Source organism: Lithobates pipiens, unplaced genomic scaffold (assembly GCF_037356315.1).
Source record: "Lithobates pipiens isolate NorthernLeopardFrog02 unplaced genomic scaffold, aLitPip1_a1.2 Scaffold_25, whole genome shotgun sequence".
Classification (NCBI taxonomy): Eukaryota; Metazoa; Chordata; class Amphibia; order Anura; family Ranidae; genus Lithobates; species Lithobates pipiens.
In genome coordinates, this window is record NW_027507787.1 from 109,824,801 (window position 1) to 109,844,437 (window position 19,637).

A 19,637-nucleotide genomic window follows, 5' to 3' on the forward strand; every position below is an offset into this window, starting at 1 on the left:
CTTGGGATGCCCTGGCTACAGGCCCACAATCCAACCATAAATTGGGCTACAGGAGAAATTACTTTTTCTTCACCTTATTGTCAGAAGTTCTGTGGTTCCTCCGGTTTCCTGAGACCAGCAACCTTATTATCTATTGACTCAGAGATCGAATTACGTCAGGCCATTCCTGAAGTTTACCATGAATTCCTAGACGTGTTCAGTAAACAAAATGATCCCCCCATTGAGTTACTTCCTGGAGCCAAAATTCCGTTTGGAAGGGTTTTTCCCTTAACAGAGGTAGAGCAGGAGAAACTCAAAGAATACCTCGAAGAAAATTTAAGGAAGGGGTTCATTCGCCCATCTACGTCCCCAGTAGGTGCGGGTATTTTTTTTGTTGAGAAGAAGGACCACACTCTCCGACCCTGTGTAGACTACCGCGAATTAAACAACATCACTATAAAGAACCGGTACCCTCTTCCTCTTTTCCCAGAGTTATTCCAAAGACTGGGAACTGCTATCGTTTTCACTAAACTCGATCTCCGTGGAGCTTATAACTTGATCCGTTTCAAGGCGAGAGAGAGAGATGAGTGGAAGACCGCTTTCCATACCCGATTCGGACACTTTGAGTATTTGGTGATGCCCTTCGGTTTGTGTAATGCCCCCGCCACCTTCCAATACTTTATCAATGATGTGCTCCGGGACTTTCTGGACTTATTCGCTGTCGTTTACTTAGGTGATATTTAAATTTTTTCTTCCTCTCTTGAAGCGTATTGCAAGCATGTCAAAAGCGTGTTGGGTCGGCTCCGCCAACACGGACTATATGCAAAAGCAGACAAGTGTTTGTTCGAACAGGAAAGTATACCATTCTTGGGGCTGATTATTTCTAGTAAGGGTATAAAAATGGACCCCCAGAAAATCGCTGCGATTTTGGACTGGCCAACTCCTGTAGACAGGAAAGGAATCCAACGTTTTATTGGATTCGCCAACTTCTATCGCAAATTTATTAAGAGTTTCTTGGCTATTGTCGCACCCATCACACAACTAACTAGACAAGGAACCCGTTTTCATTGGACCTCTGAAGCTCAAGAAGCATTCAAGACTCTCAAGGGACTTTTCACCTCCGCTCCTATTTTAAGACATCCAGATTCCTCCCTGCCATTTGTTTTAGAAGTGGATGCTTCCAAAATCGTCATAGGAGCTATATTATCCCAAAGACAAGGAACTAGGGCCCTGCTCCATCCTGTGGCTTTTTTTTCGCGCAAACTATCAGCAGCCGAGAAAAATTAGGATGTTGGAGACCGGGAGCTGTTAGCGATTAAATCTGCATTAGAAGAATGGTGCTATTTGTTAGAAGGAGCTTCTCATCCAATTTTAATACTTACCGATCCCAAGAACCTGGAAGACTAAAACCAAGACAAGGCAGGTGGGCACTCTTCTTCTCCCAGTTCTCTTTTCATGTAACTTATTGCCCAGGGTCTAAGAACTTAAAACCAGATGCCTTGTCACGGATGTTCCACAAGTCCCAGGAAATTTCTCCTCCAGATAACATTCTCGCTCCTGGGAATTTCCTTCTGCTTTAGGAAGACCTTCTCTCCCGGCTTAGACAAGCCTCCATGGGACAAAGACCCTTTGCAGAACCAGAACTACAAACCAGAGGTGGGTTACTGTGGTATAAAGACAAGATCTACATCCCCTAAACTCTGCGGGTATCTATCCTAGAGCTGTGTCATGACCACACACTCGCCGGACATTTCGGTATCACTAGAACCATTGATTTGGTACAGCGTACTTTTTGGTGGCCTCAGTTACGGGAGGATTGCAAGAAATACGTGAACACCTGCACTACTTGCATTAGAAGTAAGAACTGTAAAACTAAGGCCTGGGGCCTCCTTAAACCGTTGTCTGTTCCAGACAGGCCATGGAAAATGCTGTCTCTAGACTTCATTGTTGAATTGCCTCCGGCAGACAATCATACCACTATCTTTGTGGTGGTTGATCGTCTGTCAAAGATGGCACATTTTATTCCCATGAAAGGTCCCCCCTCAGCCTCTGAAACTGCACAAGTGTTCATCAAAGAAATCATTAGGCTCCATGGGGTACCAGCCAATATAGTTTCGGATCGAGGGGTACAGTTCACCTCTCGATTCTGGAAGTCCCTCTGCAAGGCTTTGAATATTGAACTGTCTTTCTCATCCGCCTATCATCCTCAGTCCAATGGGCAGACTGAGAGGACGAACCAAACTCTCGAACAATATTTACGCTGTTTTTCCCTGCTTCCAGTAGCTGAGTTCGCGTATAATAATTCTCTCCATTACGCCACCAAACAGACACCCTTTTTCGCCAATTATGGCTTCCACCCTTCATTTCTACCCAACTCCCTTCCTGAATGCTCAGTACCAGCAGTCCAGGAAAAGATGAACTTTTTCTCAACCAACAACAAACTTCTGCAAGAAACAATGACTAGAACTCAAGAGCACAACAAGGCAACCTTTGACAAGAAGAGACGAGGAGAGTTAGTACTGGTACCCGGTGATTTGGTGTGGCTATAAACTTGAAGATGGCGTGCCCTTCAAGGAAACTAGGTCCCAAATTTTTAGGACCCTTTTCAGTAAAAAGGAAGATTAACGAAGTTGCTTTTGAACTAGAACTTCCAGACTCACTAAAGGTCCATCCGGTATTCCATGTGTCCTTATTGAAACCTTTCACTCCCAATCCATTTCCTAACCGAAATACCACTCCTCCTGATCCGATCTTGGTTGATGGTGAAGAAGAATTTGAAATAGAAGCCATCCTAAATTTCAGAAGAAGAGGAAACCAGAACCAGTTCTTAATCAAATGGAAAGGATATGGTCCCGAAGAGAACTCCTGGGAGCCCGAGGACAACATTCATGCAAAAAACTTGATTCAATCCTTTAAAAGGGCCCATCCGGAAAAATTTGCCCGAAAGGGCATCCGGAGGCTGCCCCTTGGGAGGGGGCAATGTCATGAAAATCGCATGAAGAGACTGACCCCCAGGTCTTCTGGTTTACGATCGCGTGCCCGTGTTGGCGCCAAACGGCCTATTTAAACTAGCCTTTTCCTAATGGTCTCTGCTGTCTGCTCTACAGCGTTATACCTGTGAGACCTGATCTGTAGCATTTGTTCCTGTTTGACCCAGCCTGCCTGTGACCCATCTGCTATCTGCCTGAACCCCGACCCCGGCTTGTTGTGACGATTCTCCTGCCTGTACCCTTGTACTTCGCTTCCAGTCTGATATCTGACCCGGCTTGCTTTGACCATCCGTCTGCTAAGGTGAACCTGCTTATATTGAACTGTGTCATCTGCTGCCAGTAACCTGCTTGTATTGAACTGTTCACCTGCTGCAAGTACCTGCTTATATTGCACTGTTCACCTGCTGCAAGATGGTGACCACGGATGCAAGATGCAGGAGCTGAGGTTCACACCTGGTGCCTCTGCTAACACAGGGTGCCTGGAAGGGAGAGCAACTCCAAAGGTTGTCAAAATGGATGGAACTGAAGACTGTGTCTTTAGCACTCCTGGCCTTCCAGGGGTAACACGGAGGCCACCACATACAGCTGCGGTCAGACAACTCCTCAGTGGTGGCATATATAAACAAACAAGGCAGAACTAGGAGCGGAGCCCTTCTATCCCTGGCATCAGAAATCCTGAGCCTGGCCGAACACAATGCACTGTCCCTCTCCACGGTTCATTTAAAAGGGGAGAAACAGTCGCAGACTTCCTCAGCAGGAGTACACTGAAGGAGAGCGATTGGGTCCTGAACCAGGAGGTCTTCAAGCTGATAACCAGGAGATGAGCACCACCACACATGGATCTTTTTGCCTCAAAGGGAACTGCAAAAACTCTGCTATTCTCACAAAACAGGTTGGAAGGCACTCTGGGTGGATGCACTAGTGAAGGAATTGGCATTTCTCCAGGTGCTATAAAGTTTCTCGCAGGGTCTGATACTTTGTCCCCAGGTGGAGTGGTGGAACCTTGCGGCCTGGTTACTGAGGAGTTGCTAAACTCCAAAGGTTTTTCAGAGAGGTTAGTTTCCACTCTGCTCGGTAGGAGGAAAAAGGAGACATGCCTGCTATACTGGAAGACCTGGAGGCTCTTTTAATGACTGGTGTACAGAAAGCTCCTTCAAAGTACCATTGCACTATTGGAGTTGCTGCAGTGCTGGGCAGATGAGGGTTTAGCCCTAAGCACTTTGAAAAGCCAGGTGTTGGCCCTCAGTGCATTTTTGGAAAAAGCACTGGCCTCCAATCCTTGGGTGGTTAGGTTCCTTAAGGCGCTGGGTAGGCAGTGGGACCTGTCTTTAGTTTTGCAGGACCTAGTGGGGGTGTCAGGTCACCTGAGACCAGGTGACAGATGCACTCCGTAGGAGTCAGAAGTGCACCGCTAGGTAGTGGACCTTAGGACTGACTGCTGCGGATTGTACCCAGGGAGATTCAGGACACAGGTCTACTGGATCACTAACACAGATCCCAGTAGGAGCTAGAGCATAGATTCCCCAGGGCGCGGAGTCTAAGAACCAGCAGGTGTTCACCAGAGCCTCCAGTGGTGAGGATGGACTTCGCTGCAGTCTGGCTCCAGGTCGTGGCCCCTAGGGTCTCACAGCTCACACTCACAGTAGACTACAGGAGAAGGAAGCAGCAGGCTGGAACAACAAGAATAGTAAGGGGATAAGGCAGAGTTCAGGGCAACTAGCAAACAGGAACAACAGAGTACACGCCAAAGGTTCAGAGTCACAGGCAGACAGGGATGGTCAGGGACATGCCAAAAGCTCAAGGTCACAAGCAGACAGGAATCGTTGAGAACACGCCAAGGTCGGTAACAGAGAAAAAAACGAAGAGCATATGGCAAGCAGGAAACAGGAAGCCAAACACACAATGAATACACAATGGTTGATCAGCACTGCACAGGTTAATATAGGGTTCCCTGATAGGGGCTGGGGTGGAGCCATGCTTAGAGGAGAGGTTATGAAAACCACCTGATGGACGTGGCTGGCCTCTTAGTCAGAACACATGGAGGGGAGGTAAGAAAACAGAGGAAGATCACTGCATAACCATGACAGGGGGGTTCAATATTGAACCTCTAGAAGGATGTTCGCTAAAATGGCTAACTCTTAAAATGGCCTTTTTAGTGAGTGAGTGAGTGACTTGTATAGCGCTACCTATGCGAACTGAATCGCCTCAGTAGCAATAACGACCGCCAGGAGGGTCAGCAAGCTGGAAGCTTTGTCAATTAGACCCCCCCTTTTTTGTTTTTCCATATCAAATAGTCTTCAAGACTGATTCGGCCTTTTTGCCAAAAGTGGCTTCAAGGTTCCACAGAAGCCAAGAAATAGTTTTGCCCACGTTTTGTGCTAACCTCTCAGGAGATGGGATTTTTTAAGTTCAACATGTTGGATGTAAAGAGATGCATCCTTCAATACTTAGAGGAAATAAAACCTGTCAAGAAAACTGATTCCTTATTTTATTTTCGGGGGCAAGGAAAGGTTATGAGGACTCCAGACATTACTATAGCTAGGTGGCCTAGGTTAGCCATTGGCCAAGCATACACTTTAGCGTGCTAGGAGGTTCCCGAAGGCATCCACTAGAGATATGGTGGCTTCACAAGTGGAAAGGGCTGGAGCTACGCCAGAGCAACATGATCCAGTTTTACCACCTTTGTAAAACATTACAAGGTGGACCTGGTGTCTGTAAAAGAGCAGTCCTTTGGTTGAAAGCTCTTGCAAGCCATAGTCCCACCCTAACAGTGAGTGCTTGTTTATCCTCAAGGTGGCTGTCCTAAAAGACACAGAGGGAAACCAAAGTTGGGCTTACTGGTAACCATTTTTCCTGCAGTCTTTCAGGACAGCACTGGTTACCCACCCGGATGTATAGGTTTCTTGGGGGGCCTCAACACAGGAACGGCAGAACCATTTTATTTTTTGTTATGTTCTTGTGTGTCCCCAGCTGGCCGGAGTTGCTCTTGAAAATCTGAAGGGCTGGCGGACTAAGTGAATTTTTAAGATGAATGTGAATAAGAAACTCGAGCGCTAATATGAATATTAACAAAAAACAAAATTCAGATATTTTGATGTGCTCTTGTATCACAAATAGGATAGATTTAATAGTGCGCTAGAACCTATAAAACCATTCCACAGTGATAAGTTTTTAAAGAGACATCCACATCGAATTATTTGTCCATATGTCTAATTACCACAAAAATACTGTAATAAAAACTGTAGTAAAAAAAGCCTTAGACCGTGATCATAAAAAATCAATAAAAATGGAAAGACGAAATAATGAAAGAAGTGCAGACCAAGTCACCACCACCTCAGTGTGAACTGCCTGCTTACCCTCCAGAAGTTTTCAGACACTAAGGTCCTTATAATAGTCAGCCTGTGTGTGTTTCGAACCTTGGACACAGTTCAAACGGTTTTGCTTGATGTTTCCAAAAGCAATCCAGCCTTTCCAGGTTAAGTTGATTCTCAAAACAATTGAACATATAATCTTTGCACAAGATTGCTTATACGCGGATTGCCTCCTCTTAATAAAAAATAAACACTCACATTTGCCTCAATGTATAACGCATATTGAACGATCAGCGTAAGAACGTAGCTTTTCTCCTCACTGCATATCCAGCGTGTTCAGGGAAAACAAACACTGAGAGGCGACGTCACGGCTCCTCCTGATGCACTGCGTAACTTTGTTTTTTTGTAATTCATAAACTTTTTTCCAGTGAGTTCAAATTTGAGTTATAATCTTTTTTGATAATTACTGGAGGGCTGGTTGCGCACAATCTGTTTTTTATTCTCAGACTAGTAATGCATTATGGCTTGTTGGTGCATTCCCCAACTGACCCATTAAATTGTCCTGTGAGACTTTTAGGAAATGGCGAGCCGTAGCTAAATGAGCAGTTCCTTCTGGCCAGTAAATATCTGGGTAATTGAAATCCCCCATTAACACATTGCTCTGTCTCGCCGCCATTTCTAAATGATAGGTCAGACTCCTCCTAATCCTTCAGGTTAGGTGGCCTGTAGCATATGCCCACTATTGCTTTACATTAGTTTCTTCCTTTCGTAACTACAGCTACAAGGATTCCACCTCCTCCCTTGTTCCATTAGTTGTCCCTAACAATTACTTGAAAATCCTTCTCGGTGTACAGACATACCCCTCCCCCTTTCCTACCTTCCCTGTCCCTGCAATCTAGGGAATACCCCTGAACGGTTGCCAGTCAGTTGTGTGAGCTGCAAAACCAAGTTTATTACCTTTAAAATCCCCTGCCTAAATATGCAGCTCCATTTCTTCAATTTTATTAGCTAGACTTCTAGCATTTGTGTACCTGCCCATTCATTTTGTTCGGTCGCATTTTTCCTTGTTATGAGGATGCAATTGGGATTTGCCAACTTGCTTAACTTGTGTTTTAGGTATTCTTGTTGCCCAACCACTAATGCCCCCGATAGTACCTACCAAATAGTGCCTCCCTCCCTGCCAACACCTTGTTTAAAGTCCCTGTAACTTTCTGGCCACCTTCTCTCCCAACAGCTGCACCCCTCCCCCATTTTAGATGCAGTCCGTCCCTCCTAAAGAGCTGGTAACTGAGTGAAGTCAGCCCAGTAACCCAAACTCCTCCTTACCCTACACCAGTTCCTCAGCCACTTTCCCTAATCTGCTGTTGCCTCTCGTATGGCTCGAGGTACAGGCAGTATTTCTGAGAATGCCACCTTGGCAGTCTTTATCTTCAATATAGCTCCTAAATCCCTGAAATCGTTTTTTAGGGCACCCCACCTATCTCTAACTTTGTCTTTGTTACCTTCGTGTACCATGATAGGGGAGTCCTCACTAGACCAACAATCTGTCCATCCGATCCGCGATATGCCAAACCCAAGCACCCGCTAAACATACTGTTCATTGATCATGGTCTTTGTGACAGATTTCCTTATCTGTCCTTCTAATAATTGAATACCCTACCACCAGAATCTCTCTCTCCCTTGGGCCTGCCCCTGTCCTCACTGGAGTTGTTGTTCACCTTGCAGCTAGGGGAGTCACTCTGCTCCAGCAGTAACACTCTTTGACTGGCTTCCCCAACATCACGCAACAGGGCATACTTTTTGGGATGTGCCAATTCAGGACTGCCTTCCCTAACTTTTCCATCTACCCTGCCTTACGCTCACCCAACTTCTCTGCTCTTGTGCCTGCAAACCTGTGTCTCCAGCCACCTCCGTGCTGACTCCTGCCAGCACCTGATGGGTACGGTCCAAACTTTTTCAGGTTGGTGATGCTGGACAGTGTTGCCAGATGCTCCCATAGATTCAGGACCTGGGCTTTCAAAGAAGCAACCTGCTCAGTTAATGCAGCAGTATTCCCTCCCGCCCAGCGCGTCCCCCCGATGTGCCCTCCTGCCCAGCGTGTCGCCCCGACGTTTTACCATGGTGTTTGCTTTAATAATCCTAATACACTGTAATTCTGGATGAAGGTCTGGTTTAGATATTAAAGGGGAACCTGACTCTTTATTTTTGTGGCAGAGTTTCCCTTTAATCTTTATAATCATAGCAGATATTAAAGAGCAAGTAAACCCTGATGAGTTTACTTCCTCTTTCATTCCCTGCAAAGGCAAAGCATAATGGACTAATGGACACGCGCGGTATCTTTGTCGTTGACGGTGCCGCGCTCAGTGCGCCTGCAAATATCTCCTAAACTGTGTAGGTTTAGGAGATATTTCTTGGACCTACAGGTAAGCCTTAATCTAGGCTTACCTGTAGGTCAAAGTGTGTTGTAAGGGTTTACAACCACTTTAATCCTAGATGAAGGTCTTGTATGTATATTAAGGAGGAAACCCACACTTTATTTTTGCATTAGGATATTGGGCTGCATTCACACATAGGGATTTGGAATTGTGGGCAGAATTGGCATGATACTGCCCCAGTTTCCAAATTGTGTGGAAAAATGCACATTGCACGTTTGAGTGCCATTTTTTCCTAATAAAACATGATGCAAATTTGCTGCCATTGTTGACAAAAACGTGCAGCAATTGTGAAAAACAAGCACACATGGGTCAGCCCATTCAAGTGAAAACAAGTGAATGGGCTGCCCTATATGCGACACAGAAAAGTGTATGAGTGGTGCTAAAAATATTTTGAGCTTGTTCCTGCTACACAAAGCCTGAACGGGGCCCTAGATGCAAGGGATCATTGCTATACTAGAATCATTGCAGCTTTAGGGCTTGCTTACATAAGTGGATGTGGGCAGTAAAGCCTTGTGGTTGTTAGTTTTACCTCCCTTAACCACACTCCCCTTTAGCTGACGAGGGAGGGGCTAGGGTGTACACATGGCACTGCTGCGATACTTTGCTTCATAGCTGTGGTGGGGACTATACCTCCTGTTGTGATTGATGGGCACTACCGTTCACTGAACACATGCACCATTCTAGTAAATAGAGCCAGGCTGCATCTGCGCATAATGTGCATGTTTGCAGTGCAGTGGTCTTGCGTTTTAGGTGGTGCAGGGACCGCCCTGTCAGCTCTCCGCTCTCCTCTATGGGGATCGGATGAGCACGGACCGTCTGTCCGTGCTCATCCGATCCGCTCTGCAGACGGATAGAAAAATAGGATTTTCCTCCATCTGCAGAATTGGACAGTAGCGGAGGCGGACGATATCGGGTGTCTGCGGATGTTCATCCGCAGATACCCGCTATCCCATAGGGATGAATGTATGCCCGTATTTAATCTGCAAACGGATGGATGAAATACGGACATATCGTCCGCATGTGTGAAAGGGGCCTAAAAAGTCTGAGAGTGAATCCCCTCTTGTGTGCTCACACTGCTAGATCGTACTATATCAGGCCATTACAAAATCCACAAAGGTAAGTAAAGGACAACAACAAATAATAATAGAAATAATAATACATAAAATATAAGAAATTAACTACATCAATACCAGGCACTTAAACACCTTCCCGCCCAGACCAATTTTAAGCTTTCTGTTTCAATGACAATTGCGCGGTCATGCTACACTGTACCCAAATGAAATTTTTTAAATTTTTTTCCCCACAAATAGAACTTTCTTTTGGTGGTATTTGATCACCTCTGCGGTTTTTATTTTTTGCTAAACAAATAAAATAAGACAGAAAATTTTGAAATTTTTTTTTGTTTCAGTTTCAAAACTTTGTAAATAAGTATGCTTTCTCCTTCACTGATGAGCACTGGTGGGGCGGCACTGATGAGGTGGCACCAATGAAGTGGCACTGATGAGGTGGCATTGATGGGCACTGATATGTGGCACTGATAGGTGGCACTGATGGGTGACACGGATGGACACTGATAGGTGGCACAAATTGGCACAGATTGGCATGGATAGGTGGCACGGATGGGCATGGATAGGTGGCACGGATGGGCATGGATGGGCACTGATAGGTGGCACGGATGGGCACTGGTAGGCGGCATTGTATTGTACTGATGGATGCCAATCAGTGCCAAACAATAATGCATGCCAATCGACGCTCCCCTCTATCTCCCAGATGCGTCCTCGACATTGGAAATGGCCCTTAATCTCAGACGAATTTGGCTCCTTCTCGGGGGTACACATCAACTGGGATAAGTCTTTACTGTTCCCCCTGTCACCCGCTCCCCTCGTTGTATCTACCCGTACCTCTCTACAGACTGTAGATAAATTTCGCTACCTAGGAATAGAGGTTCAGAGTAGGGATGGCCGAACGGTTCGCCCGGCGGTCAGTTTGCGGCGCATTTCGGCTGTTCGCGGTCCGCCCGATCGGCGGACTATTGCCGCTGTTCGCCCGGCGGACTTACGTGTTTACTGTGTAAAAGAACTTTGACCTATGATGACACATCCACCATGTGGTACAGGACAGCCAATTGAGACTTTACAGCACATGGACACTTGGACATTCCCCCTAACTTATAAATAGAACCGATCTGGCGGCCATTTTACATTCTTTCTACTGTCACTATAGGGAGAGGTTGCTGTGTGGAGCAGGGAGAGACTGCAGTGACCCAAATCGCTAGCTATTAGGACCACAAAAGTCCTTTTAAGGACTGGTATGGTGTAGATGTAGTTCAGGATATAGGTTTGAGGCACTGCTATTCAAGTCATTGTTGCAGCAGATTGTCTTTTGTCAGTGCTGAGAGAGGGACAGACAAGACGCTGTGTGTTGCAGAGAGGGACAGTCAGTTTAATCATTAGCTGTTACTATTAGGTCCACAAAAGTCCTTTTCAGGACTAGTATGGTGTAGTAGTACAGGATATAGTTTTGAATGCAGTGCTATTCAAGTTATTGTTGCAGCAGCCTGTGTTTTGTCAGCGTAAATAGGGACAGACAGGAAGCTGTGTGTAGCAGTGAGGGACAGTCAGTTTAATCATTAGCTGTTACTATTAGGTCCACAAAGGTCCTTTTCAGGACTGGTATGGTAATAGGGTTGTACACGTATAATATCCTTTCTTCCAAATATAGAAAGAATATTATACTTGACTGCTGCCCTTCTGCTGCAGTAGTCCTTTATCAGTATAGGGACTAAGGTACAGTCTGCTAATAACAACCTACTAGTTCCACAAAGGTCCTTATAAGGACTAGTAAGGTATAGTGTACTACAGTATATAGGGTTGAGTGAGGTACAGTCTGCTAATCACAACCTACTAGTTCCACAAAGGTCATTCTAAGGACTGGTAAGGTATAGCGTACTACAGTATATAAGGTTGAGTGAGGTACAGTCTGCTAATCCTTAAGGACTGGTATAGGTCCACAATATATAGGGTTGAGGTGCACTACTGCTGACTGCTGCCCTATTCTGCAGCAGTCCTTTATCAGTATAGGGACTGAGCTACAGTCTTCTAATCACAACCTACTAGTTCCACAAAGGTCCTTCTAAGGACTGGTAAGGTATAGCGTACTACAGTATATAGGGTTGAGTGAGGTACAGCCTGCTAATCCTTAAGGACTGGTATAGGTCCACAATATATAGGGTTGAGGTGCACTACTGCTGACTGCTGCCCTATTCTGCAGCAGTCCTTTATCAGTATAGGGACTAAGGTACAGTCTGCTAATCACAACCTACTAGTTCCACAAAGGTCCTTATAAGGACTGGTAAAGTATAGCGTACTACAGTATATAGGGTTGAGTGAGGTACAGTCTGCTAATCACAACCTACTAGTTCCACAAAGGTCCTTATAAGGACTGGTAAGGTATAGCGTACTACAGTATATAGGGTTGAGTGAGGTACAGTCTGCTAATCACAACCTACTAGTTCCACAAAGGTCCTTCTAAGGACTGGTAAGGTATAGCGTACTACAGTATATAGGGTTGAGTGAGGTACAGTCTGGTAATCCTTAAGGACTGGTATTGGTCCACAATATATAGGGTTGAGGTGCACTACTGCTGACTGCTGCCCTATTATGCAGCAGTCCTTTATCAGTATAGGGACTGAGGCACACTTTGCTAATCACAACCTACTAGTTCCACAAAGGTCCTTATAAGGACTGGTAAGGTATAGTGTACTACAGTATATAGGGTTGAGTGAGGTACAGTCTGCTAATCACAACCTACTAGTTCCACAAAAGTCCTTCTAAGGACTGGTAAGGTATAGCGTAATACAGTATATAGGGTTGAGTGAGGTACAGTCTGCTAATCACAACCTACTAGTTCCACAAAGGTCCTTCTAAGGACTGGTAAGGTATAGCATACTACAGTATATAGGGTTGAGTGAGGTACAGTCTGCTAATCCTTAAGGACTGGTATAGATCCACAATATATAGGGTTGAGGTGCACTACTGCTGACTGCTGCCCTATTCTGCAGCAGTCCTTTATCAGTATAGGGACTGAGGTACAGTCTGCTAATCACAACCTACTAGTTCCACAAAGGTCCTTCTAAGGACTGGTAAGGTATAGTGTACTACAGTATATAGGGTTGAGTGAGGTACAGTCTGCTAATCCTTAAGGACTGGTATAGGTCCACAATATATAGGGTTGAGGTGCACTACTGCTGACTGCTGCCCTATTCTGCAGCAGTCCTTTATCAGTATAGGGACTGAGGTACAGTCTGCTAATCACAACCTACTAGTTCCACAAAGGTCCTTCTAAGGACTGGTAAGGTATAGTGTACTACAGTATATAGGGTTGAGTGAGGTACAGTCTGCTAATCCTTAAGGACTGGTATAGGTCCACAATATATAGGGTTGAGGTGCACTACTGCTGACTGCTGCCCTATTCTGCAGCAGTCCTTTATCATTATAGGGACTGAGGTACAGTCTGCTAATCACAGCCTACTAGTTCCACAAAGGTCCTTATAAGAACTGGTAAGGTATAGTGTACTACAGTATATAGGGTTGATTGAGGTACAGTCTGCTAATCACAACCTACTAGTTCCACAAAGGTCATTCTAAGGACTGGTAAGGTATAGTGTACTACAGTATATAGGGTTGAGTGAGGTACAGTCTGCTAATCCTTAAGGACTGGTATAGGTCCACAATATATAGGGTTTAGGTGCACTACTGCTGACTGCTGCCCTATTCTGCAGCAGTCCTTTATCAGTATAGTGACTGAGGTACAGTCTGCTAATCACAACCTACTAGTTCCACAAAGGTCCTTCTAAGGACTGCTAAGGTATAGTGCACTACAGTATATAGGGTTGAGTGAGGTACAGTCTGCTAATCCCTAGCTACTAGTTCCACAAAGGTCCTTAAGGACTGGTATAGGTGTACTATTTGGTGTGCAGTATATAGTTGTGTAATACACGTATAAAATACTTGCACATATAGAAAGCATAGTAAAGTGCGTTTCCACTGTGCAGCATTGTGACTGCTGAGCGGTTCTGCAGCGATACTACAAAGAGTGACAAACGCAATCCAAAAAAAAAGTATTGTAACTGGTGTGATAGACCAGTGGCCCCCAAAAACAACAGATTGAAGCGGGGTGTTATATACCTTCTTCCACATACATACTGCACTTCTGTAGAGAGTTTTGTCACAGGGTCATTTAAAAAATGACAGGCAGAGGAATAGGCAGGCCCTTCCGCAGGGGTGGTAGGGGTAGGGCAGGAGCAACAGGCTTGAGCCAAAGTGGGAAATTGCAGAAGGTGCGTGCGATTACATCAAAGGAAGCACTAGAATTGGTTGAGTGGCTCACTCAGCCTTACTCTTCTGCACCCTCCTCATCCTCTCGATCTGCATCCTCTTCTTCACTCTCTGCTATGTGCACCCCCAAAGACACTACCACCAACAACACCACCACCACCACATACCTTCCACTTGAGTCACAGGAATTATTTTCCGATCCATATCAAGACATTTCTGATGCGCAGCCACTCTTGGCATTGGATCAGGAAGAGGAGGTAGCAACAACCGCCACTCAGCAGTCTGACGACAGTACCCAGATCAGCCCAAGGAGGAGGTTGGTCACCAGTGTTGCTGCCTACTCCGAGATCTCTAATTATAGCGGTGGGGAAGGTGACATCGATTATGACGTGTCTAGTGATGTCACGTGGGTGCCCACAAGAGAGGAAGAGGAAGTGGAGTTCAGAGGGAGATATGGACCAGCAGATGGGGGGAGAAGCAGGAATAACTTACATTGCACAGGAGGGACAAAGCAGACTGCTAATGTATCAGGAGCGAGTCATCGACCATGTGCGGTCACATCTGGCGCTCCCAGGACGCCGGCACATGGCTCCGCAGTGTGGGCTTTTTTTAACGTGTCCGCTGCTGACAATAGTGTTGCCATCTGCAATCTTTGCAGTCAACGCATTAGTCGCGGTAAGCCCAACACTCACCTAGGGACGACCGCCTTAAAAAGGCACATGAGCAGCCATCACCGAGCCCAGTGGGAGCAACGGAACATACAAAGCCACACTCCAGGCTCTCACCGTCCAGCCTCGTCTTCTACTTCTTCTCCTCTCTCCTCACAATTGTCCTCCACTCCACCTTCCATCACGCCAAGCTCACGTTTTTCTGCAAAAAGGCAGGCTTCCGTGGGCCTAATGTTCGAGTGTAAAAAAATGATGGCGCCGGATAACCCTCTTGCCCAACGGTTGAAGGCTGGCTTGTCAGAACTGATAGCCCGCCTACTACTGCCATATAAACTGGTGGACTCGGAGGCCTTTCGAAAATTTGTGGCCATTGGAACACCACAATGGAAGGTCCCAGGAAGGAAGTATTTCTCACAGAAGGGCATCCCAGAGCTATATGGCCATGTTCAGTGGCAAGTGAATGTATCTCTGGCACACAGTGTCGGTGCCAAGATACATCTGACCACAGACACGTGGTCTAGCAAACACGGGCAGGGAAGGTATATCACTTTTACTGCCCACTGGGTGAACCTTCTGACGGCCGTCAAGCATGTAACCCTTGGCACCCGTGTAGATTTGGTTTTACCGCCATGAATTGCATGCAGGCCTGGCTCTTCTTCTCCTCCTCCTCCTACTCCATCCTCCTCCCTCTCCTCCTCGGCTGACTCCTCCTTTTCCGCTGCTAGCGTCTCTTCCGCTGTGCTGCCCAAGCTCCCCAGAACCTATTCGACATGCCAGGTGAGACGTTGCCATGCCGTGCTGTGTCTGTTGTGCCTGGAAGCCAAGAGCCACACTGGCCTGGCACTCCTTTCAGCTTTGCGTTCACAGGCAGATCAGTGGCTAACACCGCTCAATTTGACAGTTGGTAAAGTGGTGTGTGACAATGGTGCCAATCTGCTTAGTGCATTGAAACAAGGCAAAATTACACACGTGCCATGCATGGCACACGTCTTAAACTTGGTCGTGCAGCGATTCGTTGTCAAATACCCTGGGATCCAGGACATCTTGCCGCAGGCAAGGAAAATCTCGGCCCGTTTCACAAGATCTTACACAGCCATGGCTCGCCTTGCTGACATTCAGCGGCGACACAATCTGCCGGTCAGACGTCTTATTTGCGATTGCCCGACGCGATGGAACTCAACCTTCTATATGCTTGATAGGCTGCTCCAGCATAAACGTGCAGTTAACGTCTACCTGTATGAACTCTGCGGCAGTGGCTGCGCCAGTGGCTGCTCATGCGCGACGCATGCAGACTTCTGTGGCCATTTGAGGAGATCACCAAACTGGTCAGTCGCAGCCATGGCGCCATCAGTGACATGGTACCTTATGCCTTCTTTATGGAGCGTGCATTGCGTTGTGTCATTGATCAAGCTGTGGAGGAGCAGGAGCGGGAACATGAGGTAGTCGCAATGCTGGATCAATTCCCAGGGGAGGCTACTCTATCTGAGACAAGTGAACAACAGGAGTCTGAAGAAGAGTCAGAGGAGGATGGTGCCAGGGCGGATGATGAGGAGCAAGAAGAGCATGCTTTAAACCTTTCTGGGATCCCCGTTGTGCGTGGATGGGGAGAGGAGAATGAAGAGGACGACATTATCCTAGATGAGGAGCCAGGCCACTACACCGCTTCCAGTTTAGTGCAAATGGGGGCCTTCATGCTCCACTGTTTTAATAGGAACCCCCGTATAAAAAGCATAAGGGTCAAAGACTAGTACTGGGTGGCAACGTACTTAGACCCCCGGTACAAACACAAAATGGCGGAAATGTTACCGCCCTCACAGAGGGCTGTCAGAATGGAGCACTTCCAGGCCTTGCTTTGAGAAATGCTGCATTCTGCTTTTGCGTGCACTGGCAGAGGAGCAATTCCGACTCCCAGAGAAGGAGTTGTGGGTACCAATCCAACAGCGCCTGCAAGAAGAGGCTGGTTTGAAGATGTAATGTGAAAAAAACACTTAAAAAGTCATTTATTAAATATAAAAGGAAACAAAGACATCTGATCCTCCTAGGATCTGGAAAGCATAAAATCCATCAATCGTAAAAAATGGCAGATGCTTGGTGATAAGTACCCCTCGGGTCTTTCAGTTGTGACTTTGAGATGATAAGAACAAAGACAAGACTGCACTGCTAACAGTTCACTGCACCTGGTAACTTGGTGACTGTAAACAATCCTCTCTCAAAAGAAGGGGAAACAAAAAGATATATGAGCCAGTGCAAATGGATGGAACTGTGTTCCAAAAGTCACTCACTTTATGGATGATCTGTTGGGCTGGGGCACCGCCGTGCCGAGCCTATGGAGTGGAGGGGAGGTGTTTAATTCTGCTCCGTATGATGTGTTCGGCTCTAGGGCGGAGGTGCAGTGCACACTAGACAAAGCGCAGGTGCACGAAACATGTAAGCAGGAGAGTCGGCATGGCAACCCTTCCTATCTCGGAGCCCTCCACGTGAAAAAACAGCTGCTCGGACAAGCGGCATTACACGCAGTGCGGTGCGTTCCAAGCCTCCCATTACGCCAGGCGGACGCCACCTTGTGTCCAATTCGGATACATACCATCCAGCATGCACTGCACCTCCGCCCTAGAGCCGAACACATCATACGGAGCAGAATTAAACACCTCCCCTCCACTCCATAGGCTCGGCACGGCGGCGCCCCAGCCCAACAGATCATCCATAAAGTGAGTGACTTTTGGAACACAGTTCCATCCATTTGCACTGGCTCATATATCTTTTTGTTTCCCCTTCTTTTGAGAGAGGATTGTTTACAGTCACCAAGTTACCAGGTGCAGTGAACTGTTAGCAGTGCAGTCTTGTCTTTGTTCTTATCATCTCAAAGTCACAACTGAAAGACCCAAGGGGTACTTATCACCAAGCATCTGCCATTTTTTACGATTGATGGATTTTATGCTTTCCAGATCCTAGGAGGATCAGATGTCTTTGTTTCCTTTTATATTTAATAAATGACTTTTTAAGTGTTTTTTTCACATTACACCACGAGTTTCTTTGATGCGCTGTTTTTTGATCGTTTATTTTCTGTATTTGTTTCCACCAAGTCCAAAGTGGGTTAGCAGCTGCACATGGAGACCAACTACGGGACATCTTCCTAAATAACGAGTATCCTATTATATTGATAAGCGTTTTTTTACAAAGGGACCATTCATTCGTGCGCCAATTACCTTTTTTTATTGATGTTGCACGGTTTGAAGATGTGTTGGTGACTTCTGATATGAGGTCATTCTTTCAGCCGACCCATTGACAGGTGTCATCCGGATCCAGCATCAGGGAACGCCTAGACCGTCAGGTGTCCGACTACATCGGGTTAACGGCCGATGTGGACGCTCTAAGGTATGATGAACCCCTGGACTACTGGGTGGGCAGGCTTGACCTCTGGCCAGAGCTTGCCCAATTTGCAATCAAACTGTTGGCTTGCCCCTCGTCCAGTGTCCTGTCCGAAAGGACGTTCAGCGCAGCAGGGGGGATCGTGACCGATAAGCGTACTCGCCTAGCTCACGACAGTGTTAACTACCTCACATTTCTAAAAATGAATGAGGCATGGATCTCGGAGGAATTCAACACATGTGACCAGTAGACCATGTATATGTCTATAAACTATTTTTTTAATCGAGCACACAGACCTTCTTTCTTCATTTGGCTCACTTCCTTGTACAAAAAAAGCACACGTACTATATGCCCGTACCCTCCTGTTTGAAGAGGTTGAGCGGTGTCATATTTCTCCTTGGGCTGCTTATTATGAGGGGCTCCCACCATCCCTGTGCTGTGCTGACTTCCTCCTGGGGCTGCTTATTATGAGGGGCTCCCACCATCCCTGTGCTATGCTGACATCCTCCTGGGGCTGCTTATTATGAGGGGCTCCCACCATCCCTGTGCTGTGCTGACTTCCTCCTGGGGCTGTACCTCTGCGGTGCATATTATGAGGGGCTCCCACCATCCCTGTGCTATGCTCATTATGAGGGGCTCCCACCATCCCTGTGCAATGCTCATTATGAGGGGCTCCCACCATCCCTGTGCTGTGCTGACTTCCTCCTGGGGCTGCTTATTATGAGGGGCTCCCACCATCCCTGTGCTATGCGGACTTCCTCCTGAGGCTGCTTATTATGAGGGGCTCCCACTATCCCTGTGCTATGCTGACTTACTCCTGGGGCTGTACCTCTGCTGTGCATATTATGAGGGGCTCCCACCATCCCTGTGCTATGCTCATTATGAGGGGCTCCCACCATCCCTCTGCTATGCTGACTTTCTCCTGGGGCTGCTTACGGTGCAGGTGTCAGTGCTGTATATCACGGTGCTGGTGTCAGTGCTTTATGTCACGCTGCTGATGGCAGTGCTCTCTATCACGGTGCTGGTGTCAGATAACTCCTATCACGGTGCAGGTGTCAGTGCTGTATATCAGGGTGCTGGTGTCAGTGCTTTATGTCACGCTGCTGATGTCAGTGCTCTCTATCACGGTGCTGGTGTCAGATCACTCTATCACGGTGCAGGTGTCAGTGCTCTATATCACGGTGCTGGTGATCATCTCCTGCACCCTCTTCTTTGCCTACCCTGACCTTCCCTCGCCTCCATTGGCTCAAGAGTCCTGAATTCTCAGAATTTCACATATAAAAAAAGAATGCTTGTAGTTGTCGATCCCAGATTCACCTCATACATGTGTTATGTCATTGGCCATGTGGTGGGACAATGTGTGCACAGCTAGTAATTATTTTGTGGCTGCAAATATGACCTGTAGGTTTGTAAAGTTCACCATCCCTGTGCTGTGCTGACTTCCTCCTGGGGCTGCTTATTATGAGGGGCTCCCACCATCCCTGTGCTATGCTGACTTCCTCCTGGGGCTGCTTATTATGAGGGGCTCCCACCATCCCTGTGCTGTGCT